Here is a 13,435-nt window from a genome sequence, read left to right on the forward strand (position 1 = left end):
TGCGTATGTCTCCAACATGTCTATCTGTGTGAATGTGTTTCTCTTCAAGTCAAAGATGTTGGTTTTGCAGCTTAAAAAAACCCACCCACTAATGAGTAGAAGTGATACTAGAAGGTTACCCTCAGGAAAGCCATCCTTCAGCTGGAAGACTGGTGAAGCAGAGACCACACTGGAGACATGCTGGTCACTTAGAATACTGGTCAAGGTTAGCAAGTCACCAGCACCTGAATTCTTGCTAGTACAAGAAAACATGTCTAAGAAACATCAAAAAAGCTGCAGGGGATGCTCAAGCCCACTTTGAACAGCACCGAATTAAAGGAACAGCAAACACCAAGAAGAAACATCCTTGAAAGAGAATCCAGCTACCCCTCTTGGGCACTGCGCACCTGCCCCCCACATTTCTTCTGGGAAAACAGCTCTGTGCTCAGCAGCAAGGCAGGACCAGACCTGATGGAAGAATGGTGACTAAAAACCTACCAAAAAAAAACCACAAAAAAACTTTACTGAGCTGATGTGAACATGGAAATGGTGCTTCTCAAAGCTGGGGCTTTACCTGTAGCCTGTTCCCACAGGTAGACCAATGTGAGCATAATACCCTTCTTTTTTTTGGAACAATAAACATTCACCCACCAGCAGGCTTAAGCCTTTGCACTTGTGCACACATACAACAGACACACCCACACAACTGTGAACACTTGCACACACAGCTGGACACAGACACTCACACACTCATATAAGGACACATGCGCAGACTCTCACATGCATGACAACTCACATGTGACAACAGTCACACTTACACACTAGATGTGGACAGTCACTCACACAGACAATCCCATGGACACACTCATTCATACACTCAAATGGAAACTCACATGGACACTCACACGGACACTCGCTCAGACATTCACATGCATACTCACACTTCAACACTCAAACTCGCTCACACACCGTCACTCACACTCACTCAGACACTCACATGGTCACTCACTCATGCTCACACACTGTCACACTCAGACACTAACATGGTCACTCATGTTCACACACTGTCACACTCACTCGGACACTCACCTGGTCACTCACTCACACTCGCACACTGTCACTCACGTGGTCACTCATGCTCACACACCGTCACTCACACTCACTGAGACACTCATGTGGTCACTCACGCTCACACACTGTCCCTCACACTCACTTGGGCACTCACATGGTCACTCACTCACGTGGTCAGTCACGCTCACACAGTGTCACTCACCCCATCACTCACCCTCACAGACTGTCACTCACACTCAGACAGTCACACTTAGACATATTCAGACACTTGCACTCATACTCTCAGTCACACTCTGACCCTCACTCATACTCGGTCACTCATTGACTTGTACACTCATTCAGGACACTCACACTGACATACACACAGACTAATACACTCATACTCACACCATCACATGGACACTTAGACTCAGACTGTCACTCAAACACTCCCCCTGACACACTCAGACACTCACACTGTAACTCACACTCATGCACTCACGTGTACACTCATTCCTATTCACACACTGGGACACTCAGTCATACTCAGACACGTGCATGGACAGTTGCACTCCCACCGTAACTCACACTCAGACACTCACACATACCTACACTCAGATGCTCACACTTTCACTCATATCCACACTGACCTCAAACAAACACTCACACGCATACTCACACTCATGTGGACACTCACGCTCAGATACTCAAACTTGTACTCACTTGGACACTCGGACTTGCACACTCTCACTCACACGGACACTAACACTCACAGGGGTGCTCCCACAGTCACTCACACATGCATACTCACACTCATGCAGACACACATACAAGTATACTCACACGGTCATTCACACACACAGACACATTCACATTCATACTCAGACACTCGCACTGTCACACTTGGACACACACAGCCATACTCAGACGCTCCTGCGGACACTCACTCTGACACTCAAACTTGTGCTCACACACTGTCACTCACACTCATGCTCACAGTGTCACAGACACACTGTCACACTCAGACACACACAGACTGTAACTCACAAGGTCATTCACACAAACTCACTCTCAGACACATTCACATAGACACTCACCCTCACAGTCAGATGCTCACACAAACACTCACACCATAACTCACACTCAGACACTCCTACTTGCACTCACATGGACACACTCACTCTCACAGTCACACTTGTACACTCACAGATAGACACACACACGCTCACCCACACAAACAGACAGACACACACGCGCTCACCCACACGGACAGACAGACACACACACGCACTCACCCACAGGGACAGACACCCACCCACTCACCCACAAAGACAGACAGAGAGACATCCACCCACACCCACAGACAGACAGACAGACACTCACACCCACCCACAGACAGATGCCCGCCCACCCAGACGCCCACTGACCCGCACAGACGCACGCTCACCCACCCAGACAGACAGACAGATGCATGCTCAGCCGCCCAGACAGACAGACGCCCACACAGACAGACACTCACCCACCCAGACAGACAGGCGGATGCACACTCGCTGGCCCAGACAAACAAACAGACAGACGGACGCACGCACGCTCGCCCGCCCAGACAGACAAATAGACAGACAGACGGACGCATGCTCGCCTGCCCAGACAGACAAACACACAGACAGACAGACGGACGGATGCACGCTCGTCCGCCCAGACAGATGGAGAGACAGACAGACAGATGCACGCTCGCCCAGACAGACAAACAGACAGACAGATGGATGCACGCTCGCCCAGACAAACAGACAGACGGATGCACGCTCGCCCGCCCAGACAGACAGACGCCCGGCCAGATAGACAAACAGACGCCCGCCCAGACAGACGCTCACCCGCCCACACAGACAAACAGACAGACAAACAGACGGACGGACACACGCTCGCCCGCCCAGACAGACAGACAGACAGACAGATGGACGGAGGCACGCTCGCCCGCCCAGACAGACAGACGGACGCTCGCCCGCCCAGACAGACGGACGCACGCTCACCCGCCCAGACAGACAGAGAGATGGACGCACGCTCGCCCGCCCAGACAGACAAACAGACAGACAGACGGACGGACGCATGCTCGCCTGCCCAGACAGACAGACAGACGGACGCACGCTCGCCCGCCCAGACAGACAGACGGACGCACGCTCACCCGCCCAGACAGACAGACGGACGGACAGACGGACGCACGTTCGCCCAGACAGACAAACAGACAGACAGACGCACGCTCACCCGCCCAGACAGACGGACAGACGCACGCTCGCCCGCCCAGACAGACAGATGGACGCACGCTCGCCCGCCCAGACAGACAGATAAACAGACGCATGCTCGCCCGCCCATACAGACAAACAGACAGACGGACGGACGCTCACCCGCAAAGACAGACAGACAGATGGACGGACGGACGCACGCTCGCCCGCCCAGACAGACAGAGGGACGGACGCTCACCCGCCCAGACAGACAAACAGACGGACGGACACTGGCCCGCCCAGACAGACGGCCAGATGGACAGACAGACAGACACAAGCTCGCCCGCCCAGACAGACGGACGGACAGACGTACAGACGCTCGCCCAGACAGAAAAACAGACAGACAGATGGACGCACGCTCGCCCGCCCAGACAGACAGACGGATGGACGGACAGACGCTCGCCCACCCAGACAGACGGACGGACAGACAGAGAGACGGACGCACGCTTGCCCGCCCAGACAGACAAACACACAGACAGACGGACGGAGGCACGCTCACCCGCCCAGACAGACAGACGGAGGCACGCTCGCCCGCCCAGACAGACAAACAGACAGACAGACGGACGCACGCTCGCCCGCCCAGACAGACAAACAGACAGACAGACAGACAGACGCACCCTCGCCCGCCCAAACAGACAGACAGACAGACAGACGGACGCACGCATGCTCGCGTGCACAGACAGACAGACGGACGCACGCTCGCCCGCCCAGACAGACAGACGGACGGACGCTCGCCCGCCCAGACAGACAGACGGACGCACGCTCGCCCGCCCAGACAGACAGACGGACGGACGCACGCTCGCCCGCCCAGACAGACAGACGGACGGACGCACGCTCGCCCGCCCAGACAGACAGACAGACGGATGCACGCTCGCCCGCCCAGACAGATGGACGCACGCTCGCCCGCCCAGACAGACAGACAAACAAACGGACAGACGGACGCACGCTCGCCCAGACAGACAAACAGACAGACGGACGCACGCTCACCCGCCCAGACGGACAGACGCACGCTCGCCCGCCCAGACAGACAGACAGACGGATGCACGCCCGCCTAGACATGGACAGACGGACGCACGCTTGCCCGCCCAGACAGACAAACAGACAGACGGACGGACATACGCTCGCCCGCCCGCCCAGACAAACAGACAGACAGACGCACGCTCGCCCACTCAGACAGACAAACAGAGAGACAGACAGACACACCCTCGCCCGCCCAGACAGGCAAACAGACAGACAGACGCACGCTCGCCCAGACAGACAAACAGACAGACAGACGCACGCTCGTCCGCCCAGACAGACAGATGCACGCTGGCCCGCCCAGACACACAGACAGACGGACGCACGCTGGCCTGCCCGGACAGACGGACAGATGGACGGACGCTCGCCCGCCCGGACAGACGGACGGACGCTCGCCCGCCCAGACAGACGGACGGACGCACGCTCGCCCGGACAGACGGACGGACGCACGCTCGCCCGCCCAGACAGACGGACGGACGCACGCTCGCCCGCCCAGACAGACAGACAGACAAACGGACAGACGGACGCACGCTCGCCCAGACAGACAAACAGACAGACAGACGCACGCTCACCCGCCCAGACAGACAGACTGATGCACGCTCGCCCGTCCAGACAGACAGACAGACAGATGGACTGACGCACGCTCGCCCGCCCAGACAGACAGACGGACGGACGCATGCACGCTCACCCGCCCAGACAGACAGACAAACAAACGGACAGACGGACGCACGCTCGCCCAGACAGACAGACAGACGGACGCACGCTCGCCCAGACAGACGGACAGACGCACGCTCGCCCGCCCAGACAGACAGACGGACGCACACTCGCCCGCCCAGACAGACAGACGGACGCACACTCGCCTAGACACGGAGAGACGGACGCACGCTTGCCCGCCCAGAGAGACAGACAGACACAGACAGACAGATGGACGCACGCTTGCCCGCCGAGACAGACAGACAAACAGACGCATGCTCGCCCGCCCATACAGACAAACAGACAGACGGATGCACGCTCGCCTAGACACGGACAGATGGACAGACGGACGCACGCTTGCCCGCCCAGACAGACAAACAGACAGACGGACACATGCTCGCCCGCCCACCCAGACAAACAGACAGACAGACGCACGCTCGCCCAGTCAGACAGACAAACAGAGAGAGAGACAGACACACCGTCGCCCGCCCAGACAAACAGACAGACAGACGCACCCTCGCCCAGACAGACAAACAGACAGACAGACGCACGCTCGCCCACCCAGACAGACAGACTCACGCTCGCCCAGAGAGACAAACAGACAGACAGACAGATGCACACTCGTCCGCCGAGACAGACAGACAGACGCACGCTTGCCCAGACAGACAGACAGACAGACGCACGCTGGCCCGCCCAGACACACAGACAGACGGACGCACGCTCGCCCGCCCAGACACACAGACGGACGGACGGACGGGCGCTCGCCCGCCCAGACACACAGACGGACGGACGGGCGCTCGCCCGCCCAGACAGACAAACAGACAGACAGACGCACGCTCGCCCGCCCGTACAGACGGACGGATGCTCGCCCGCCCAGACAGACAGACGGACGCACACTCGCCCGTCAGACAGACAGACGGACGCACGCTCGCCCGTCCAGACAGACAGACGGACAGACGGACTGACGCACGCTCGCCAGCCCAGACAGACAGACGGACGCACACTCGCCCCTTCCAGACAGACAGACGCACGCTCGCCCACCCAGACAGACAGAGAGACAGGCGCACGCACGCCCGCCCAGACAGACACACGCAGACAGATGCTCGCCCGCCCAGACAGACAGACGGATGGACGCACGCTCGCCCGCCCAGACAGACAGACGGACGGACGCACGCTTGCCCACCCAGACAAACAAACAGACAGACGGACGGACACTCGCATGCCCAGACAGACCCACAGATGCACGCTCGCCTGCCCAGACAGACAGACAGACAGACGCATGCTCGTCCGCCCAGACAGACAGACGTACGCTCAGCCACCCAGACAGACAGACAGACGGACGCACGCTCGCCCGCCCAGACAGACAAACAGACACACGGACGGACACACGCTCGCCCGCCCAGACAGACAGACGGATGGACGCACACTCGCCCGCCCAGACAGACAGACGGACAGACGCACGCTTACCGCCCAGACAAACAAACAGACAGATGGATGGACGCACGCTCGCCTGCCAGACAGACAAACAGACAGACGGACACATGCTCTCCCGCCCAGACAGACAAACAGACAGACAGACGCACGCTCGCCCGCCCAGACAGACAAACAAACCGACAGACAGACAGACAGACGTACGCTCGCCCGCCCAGACACACAGACAGACAGACAGACGGACGGACGCTCGCCCGCCCAGACAGACAAACAGACAAACAGACGGATGCACGCTCGCCCGGACAGACGGACGGACAGATGGATGGACAGACGGACGGACGCACGCTCGTCCGCCCAGACAGAGAGACGCACGCTCACCCAGACGGACAGACAGACGGACAGACGGACAGACAGACGCTCGCCCGCCCAGACAGACAGACGGACAGACGCACGCTCGCCCGCCCAGACAGACAAACAGACAGACAGACGGACGGACGCACGCTCGCCTGCCCTGACCGACAGACGCCCGCCCGCCCAGACCGACAGACAGACAGACACCCCCCCACGCAGACCGACACGGAGACAGATGCTCATCCGCCCAGACAGACAGACGGACGCCCGCTCGCCTGCACAGACAGACACGCAGACAGACAGACACGCAGACAGACAGACACGCAGACAGACAGACACGCAGACAGACAGACACGCAGACAGACAGACACGCAGACGCTCGCCCGCCCAGACAGTCAGACAGACACACACGCAGACAGATGCTCGCCCGCCCAGACAGACGCTCACCCGCCCAGAGAGACAAGACAGCCAGACGCTTGCCCACCCAGACAGACAGTCAGACGCCCGCCCACCCAGCCAGCCAGACGCTCACCCACCCACCCAGACCGACAGACGCTCACCCAGACAGACAGACAGACACCCACCCAGACAGACGCTCTCCCGCCCACACAGACAGACGTCCAGACAGACACCCAGACGCCCCCCCATGCAGGCAGGCAGACAGGCAGACACCCACCCAGACACCCAGACACACACCCAGACACACACGACACTCACGCAAACTCATGCTCACACTCACACCGTCACTCATTCAGACACTTATACGCACACAGAGACTTAAGAGTCTCACAGACACTCACAGTCAGTCACAGACTGTTACATTCACTCATACAGTCCCACTGACACACAGACACACACTCACACACTCACATTCACTCTCATATGCAGATACACTCACACTCACATTCATGCTCACACACAGTCACATTCATAGTCATACTCACTCAGACGGACACTCGCATTCACACCGTAACTCGCACTCAGACACTAACACACCAACATAGACACACATACTCTCGCTCACGTGGTCACTCAGACACTCACACTCATGGACACTCACACTCATGGACACTCACATACACTCACACTCAAATGGATGCTCAAACAGACACTCATACTCAAACCACTCACACTCGCACACTCATATGGAGACACACACTCAGACACTCATATGGACACTCTCACACTTATGCTCACAAGTACACTCACACATGGACACACTGACACACACATTCACACTCACATGGACACACGCATACTCACAGACACACCCACAGCCACTCAGACACTCACACTGTCACTCATACTCACATTCCCAGACACTCCCATGGACACTCCCACCCACTCACCCAAAGACTCACACCAACACTCAGTCACTCACACTCAGACATTCACATGGTCACTCACATGGACATTCATGGACACTTGCGCTCACATGGACACTCACTCGTACACTCCCACTGACACACACACTCAGGCACTTGCACTCATACTCACATTCCCACTGTAACTCACACTTGCACACACTCATGGTCATTGACTCACATGGACACTCACTCTCATACTCACACAGATACTCACAGACACTCACACAGTCACTCACACTCACTCGTACACTCAGACTCATGCAGACATTCTTTCACACGTGGACACACAGATACTCACTCAAACTCACACAGACACACATTCTCGGGCGCAGACATGCTTTTACTCATACTCACAAGGACATGCACTTGGGCACTCAGACATACTCACACCATCACTCAGACTCACAGGGACACTCATTTGGACACACTCTCACAGACATACACTTATACACTCTCACACTCAGGCGGTAACGCATACTCACGTAGACACGGACACTCACAGACACTCACACAGACACATACTGATAAACACACTTTCTTTCATACTCTCACTCAAACGGAAACTGACACACTCTCATACTAATGCAGACACTCACAGTCACACTCATGACGATAACTCACACATTCACTGATGCGGACAGTCACTCAGATGGACACTCATGCAGACACACTCATGTTCATACTCACACTCACACCCAAGCAGACACACATTCACTCATACTCACACTCATCACAGCAGTCATACTGATACTCAAGCGGACACTCACTTAGACACACTCACACTCATGACAACATTCACCCTCTCATAACAGGAACTCTCACAGTGATACTCTCAATCACACAGAGATTCATACAGACACTCACACAGGCAGACACATTCACGTTCACAGTGACAGATACAATCTCACACTCTCAGGGACACACGCATACTCACGTGGATACTTCTGCTCACAGAGACAGTACACACTCACACTTGCTGACACACTCAGACTCATACACTCACTCACACTCAGTCACAGAGACAGACACAGGTACACTCACTTTCATACAGGCAGACACACACTCATACACAGACACTCATACTCGCAGTCATACTTACATTCACACTGGCACACACACACACACACACACAGACTCTCAGACACTCCCTCAGAGATGAACACACACTCACTAATACATACACTCACAGAGGCAGAAACACCCCCCCCCCCCACCCCCGACACTCACACCCACACACATATATGGGCACTCAGGCACTCACACTGATACACCCACAGAGGCATGTGCAGCCACACATGCACACACACAGAGATGGACACACAGACACATCAACCTGTGCACAAACTGACATGCACAGACATGCAAGTGCACACACAGACATGAACAAACACAGAGGGCGCACACAGATGCGTGCACCTGCAGAGAGACACCCACACACCCCCACGACACAAACACACATGCAGTCAGACATGCACACACACAGGCACATAGTTGTGCATGCACAGACATGTACACAGAGACACGTACACACCCCCGAAACACACAAAGCCATGCGCATACACACTCTTGCAGACACACACACAGATGCATGCACTGATACTCAGACACATGCACACACACACACACACACACGCAGACAAGCAGAGACAGATGCACAATGACACAGACATGCACAAAGGGTGACACACACAGTCTCAGACACACAGAAACACGTAGATATGGACACACAGGGAGACACATTCACAGAGATACACACACATATGCACAGACACATGCAGCCATGCACGGACACAAACATAAGCTGACACACACACAGACACAGGCATGCACAGAGCTCACAGACATGGAGACACGTGCACACAGACACACGAATGCTCAGACCCACACAGATGCGGAGACACACTAATATGCACACGTGCAATGACAGACACATGCACAGATGTGCACATACGTACACAGGCACACACACGCAGACACACACAGGCACAAAGCCAGGCAGACACACTTGCGCAATGACATGCACAGACACAAAATAGATGCACGCACACACACATGCTCATACACACAGACGTGCACTGATGCTCATGCAGACGCAGAAATGTGGTTACAGAGACCCATGCAGACACACAAACACACACACGCACAGAGACACAGATGTGCACTCAAGAGACGCACACATGCGGACACGTGGACACACAGACAGCCATGTGCTTGTTCTCACCTTTCAGGGACTGTCCCAGTTCTTGCTTCTCAATTCTAAGCCGTGATCCAAAGCCTGAGAGCGGCTGTTACACTTCTCTGCGCAGGGCAGCACTCCCTGGGACATCACAGTATCCGCAGGGCTCAATCACACTTGCTGCATTCCCACAGTCCGGACAGGGGCAGCAAGGCACAGCCAGCACCCCTTGGTGACACGCGGCAATTGTGATGTCTGTGTTTACCCTAAGTGTCTGCCCCCTCCTGTCTGTATCCGTGGCGTGTTTGTTTTGATTGGCCAGAAAGAAAATCTGTTGGCATGGAAATGATCCATTTTCTGACCTTCATAGTAAAGGGGCGGGGGGGGGGGAAGGAAATGAGAGGCTGGAGGGGACTCGAGGACAATTCTGCCCACAACACACACCCCCCACTCAAAGCAGGACCAAATGTGAAGCAGCATCAGGTTCCTCATGGTCTTGTCCAGGTGCTATATATCCTTGTGTGCTCAAGGACGGAGATTCCCCCAAAACCTCTTTGGATCCCTGTTCAATACCTCTCTGTCCCCATTCTGAAAACACATTTAGATGTGTTCAAACTTTCCCTTGCTGTATCTTTTAATCTGTTTTTAATTAGTATGCTGCTTTATACACTTGACACCTACACTGAAGTCACCCCAGTATAAATCTGGAGCTATTCTGCTGAATGAAATGGGGCAACAGTGGCAATGTACGCTTAAGTGCGGCACCCGTGACAGGCCATACAAAATGCCCATCCCCACTAAAACACACAAACATTGGCTACTAGTAATTGCTTGTGTAGCAATACTCTGAACAGTAAATAAACATAAAATTCCTTAAATTATCAGGTTATTTACCATCTTTTCCAGATCTTACTTCACATCTGACGAGTGCACAGAAATTATTTATAGAGAGACACTTTTTATAGAACTCCTAAGTGCCAAACCAGACTTCTCTGGCCAAACGGTGTACCTGTCGATGAAAAGTTCTTTATTTCTCTCTACTCACATCAGTATTCTTCCTAAAAAGTGTCTTCAGTTGGGATTCTAGTCTTGCAAGAAACATTTGGAGCTAGGATCCAATCCCCTATGCAAGACTGAAATCAGGTATAAAAGCTGGTCACGCTGAAGAGGTGGAAACGTTATAACACAGCAGGAGCAGTTACAGCAGTGGCATTGATGAACAGGTAAGAATCAACCTCACTTTGCTCAACATACCTACCCATGCACTGGCACGTCAACAGACCACTTGGTAAATCTGAAAAGGATTTCATCAAGAAACGCCATCCTTTGTTTTCTAGCCAGCACTACTTCCCAATTCTTGAACCACAAAACCCATTATTTCCTGAACAAACTGTGTATCAAATGATGTGTAACCTCCATTGTTTTTAAATGATTAGACACTCGAAAGTTATCTCCTAAGTTACTAAATCGTAACATCGTGTACCTGTGTTAGACAATGGTGACAGACTAAACACCGCTGAATTTCCCTTCACCCTGGCATGTGGATTTTGAACGGAGTTACTCATAGTACTGTCAATTAAAATTATCAGGGAGAAAGCATGTGTAGGACGGAAAGCAGCTGTGTACACATTACTTAGAGTCACAAGGTCGTCACCTAAACTCATAATAAAGGGGTTTTCTGGCATATGAACAACAGGTCAAGTCCAGCTTCTGTCAAGCTTTCTGAGCTTAATGGACAACAGAGTCTTACCAGATTCACAAGAAGAATCCATTCTGTGCATGAATAAGAGGAGACATTGAGACTTCAGTATCCATTCCTCCTCCTCTGGAAATGAACCTTCTATATGCCCAGAAAGGAAGATTTTCACACACAAAAAAGCAAGCTCCTGACGTGAGTCTCAACAGTACCAATCGTTTTGGATTTCAGGGTAGAACCTACCTACCTAATACGAAAAATACTTCTGCATTGAATTATATAGAGGACAAGATTTGATCCAGGGGTGGCCTGGGTTTTTTTTTAAGGGTTTTTAATTGTAGCTGTTTTCCCCCTTCTGTAGCTGTTTAGGAAGCTCATTGTGAAAAACAGCCATGTTTCTTAATGAGTAAAATCTGCTCCAATTTCATTTGGACAATTAAGACACAGACTTAACGTAAAGCATTTGAACAAATCAGAAGAATGATTTGGTGAAGCTACCAGTAAAATGAAGAGAACCAGTGGCTGCTAAATAATTGCACTTCTGCTCTGACCAAAAAAATAAAATAAAAATAATAATAATAAAAAAAATCTATTTTGAACTACTAGTTTGGAGTAACTGTGGCAAGAAAAGGTGAGTGTATACACTAGAAAAATGCCTATGCTTCAATTTTTGATAATATCAAAATTAGTACAAACCATTTTTGTACGAAATCAAAATACTAGATCAATTCCCATGACAGGTTTTGCCATGTACCTGCTAATGAGGGCTATGGCACACAAGCACCTGTTTGGACTGCAAATATGGTGGTACAGCAACTCCTAAAGTTTTAAGAACTGAGCTGTTCACACTTGTTCAACTGCTGGAGCCTCAGCCTGTACCTGCCGCTACTCAAAGTTTTACTAAAGCCAGCAGGACTTGCCAACTGCTGTTGACGGGTAGCGGTACCACATGGGTACCATCATAAGGTCTCAATGACGATGTCCTGTACCAGCTTCCCAGTACCAAGTCCCTGTTCCCAGGGCTTCCAGACTAAACAAAGCTGTAGGATCAGGTCTTCAGGTAAGTAACGGGTTAAAGAGTAATGGCTTTGGTGGTCAGTAGAAATTAACTTAAAGAGTTTTCAGATTATTTTAACCCACTGAAGGACAGTGATATTCACTTAGTTTGACAGTGCAGGGGAGGGAATCAATCTTTAAATGCAACTCTTCTCAGAGCTGAGCTAGTACAAAGCGGCAGTCAAAAATGTGACACGTCAGAAGCCAGGATACACCCCTGCATTTTTCTGTGGAGTGCTACACAGATGACGGCGGAGTATCGGAGGATTGCTAACTGCATGCTCAAGAACAGCAGCATTTCACCTGCCTTTATATTCACAGCCACAAAGCTTCAGACTCATGA

Source organism: Streptopelia decaocto, assembly GCF_964273445.1.
Source record: "Streptopelia decaocto genome assembly, chromosome: 6".
NCBI classification, from domain to species: Eukaryota; Metazoa; Chordata; class Aves; order Columbiformes; family Columbidae; genus Streptopelia; species Streptopelia decaocto.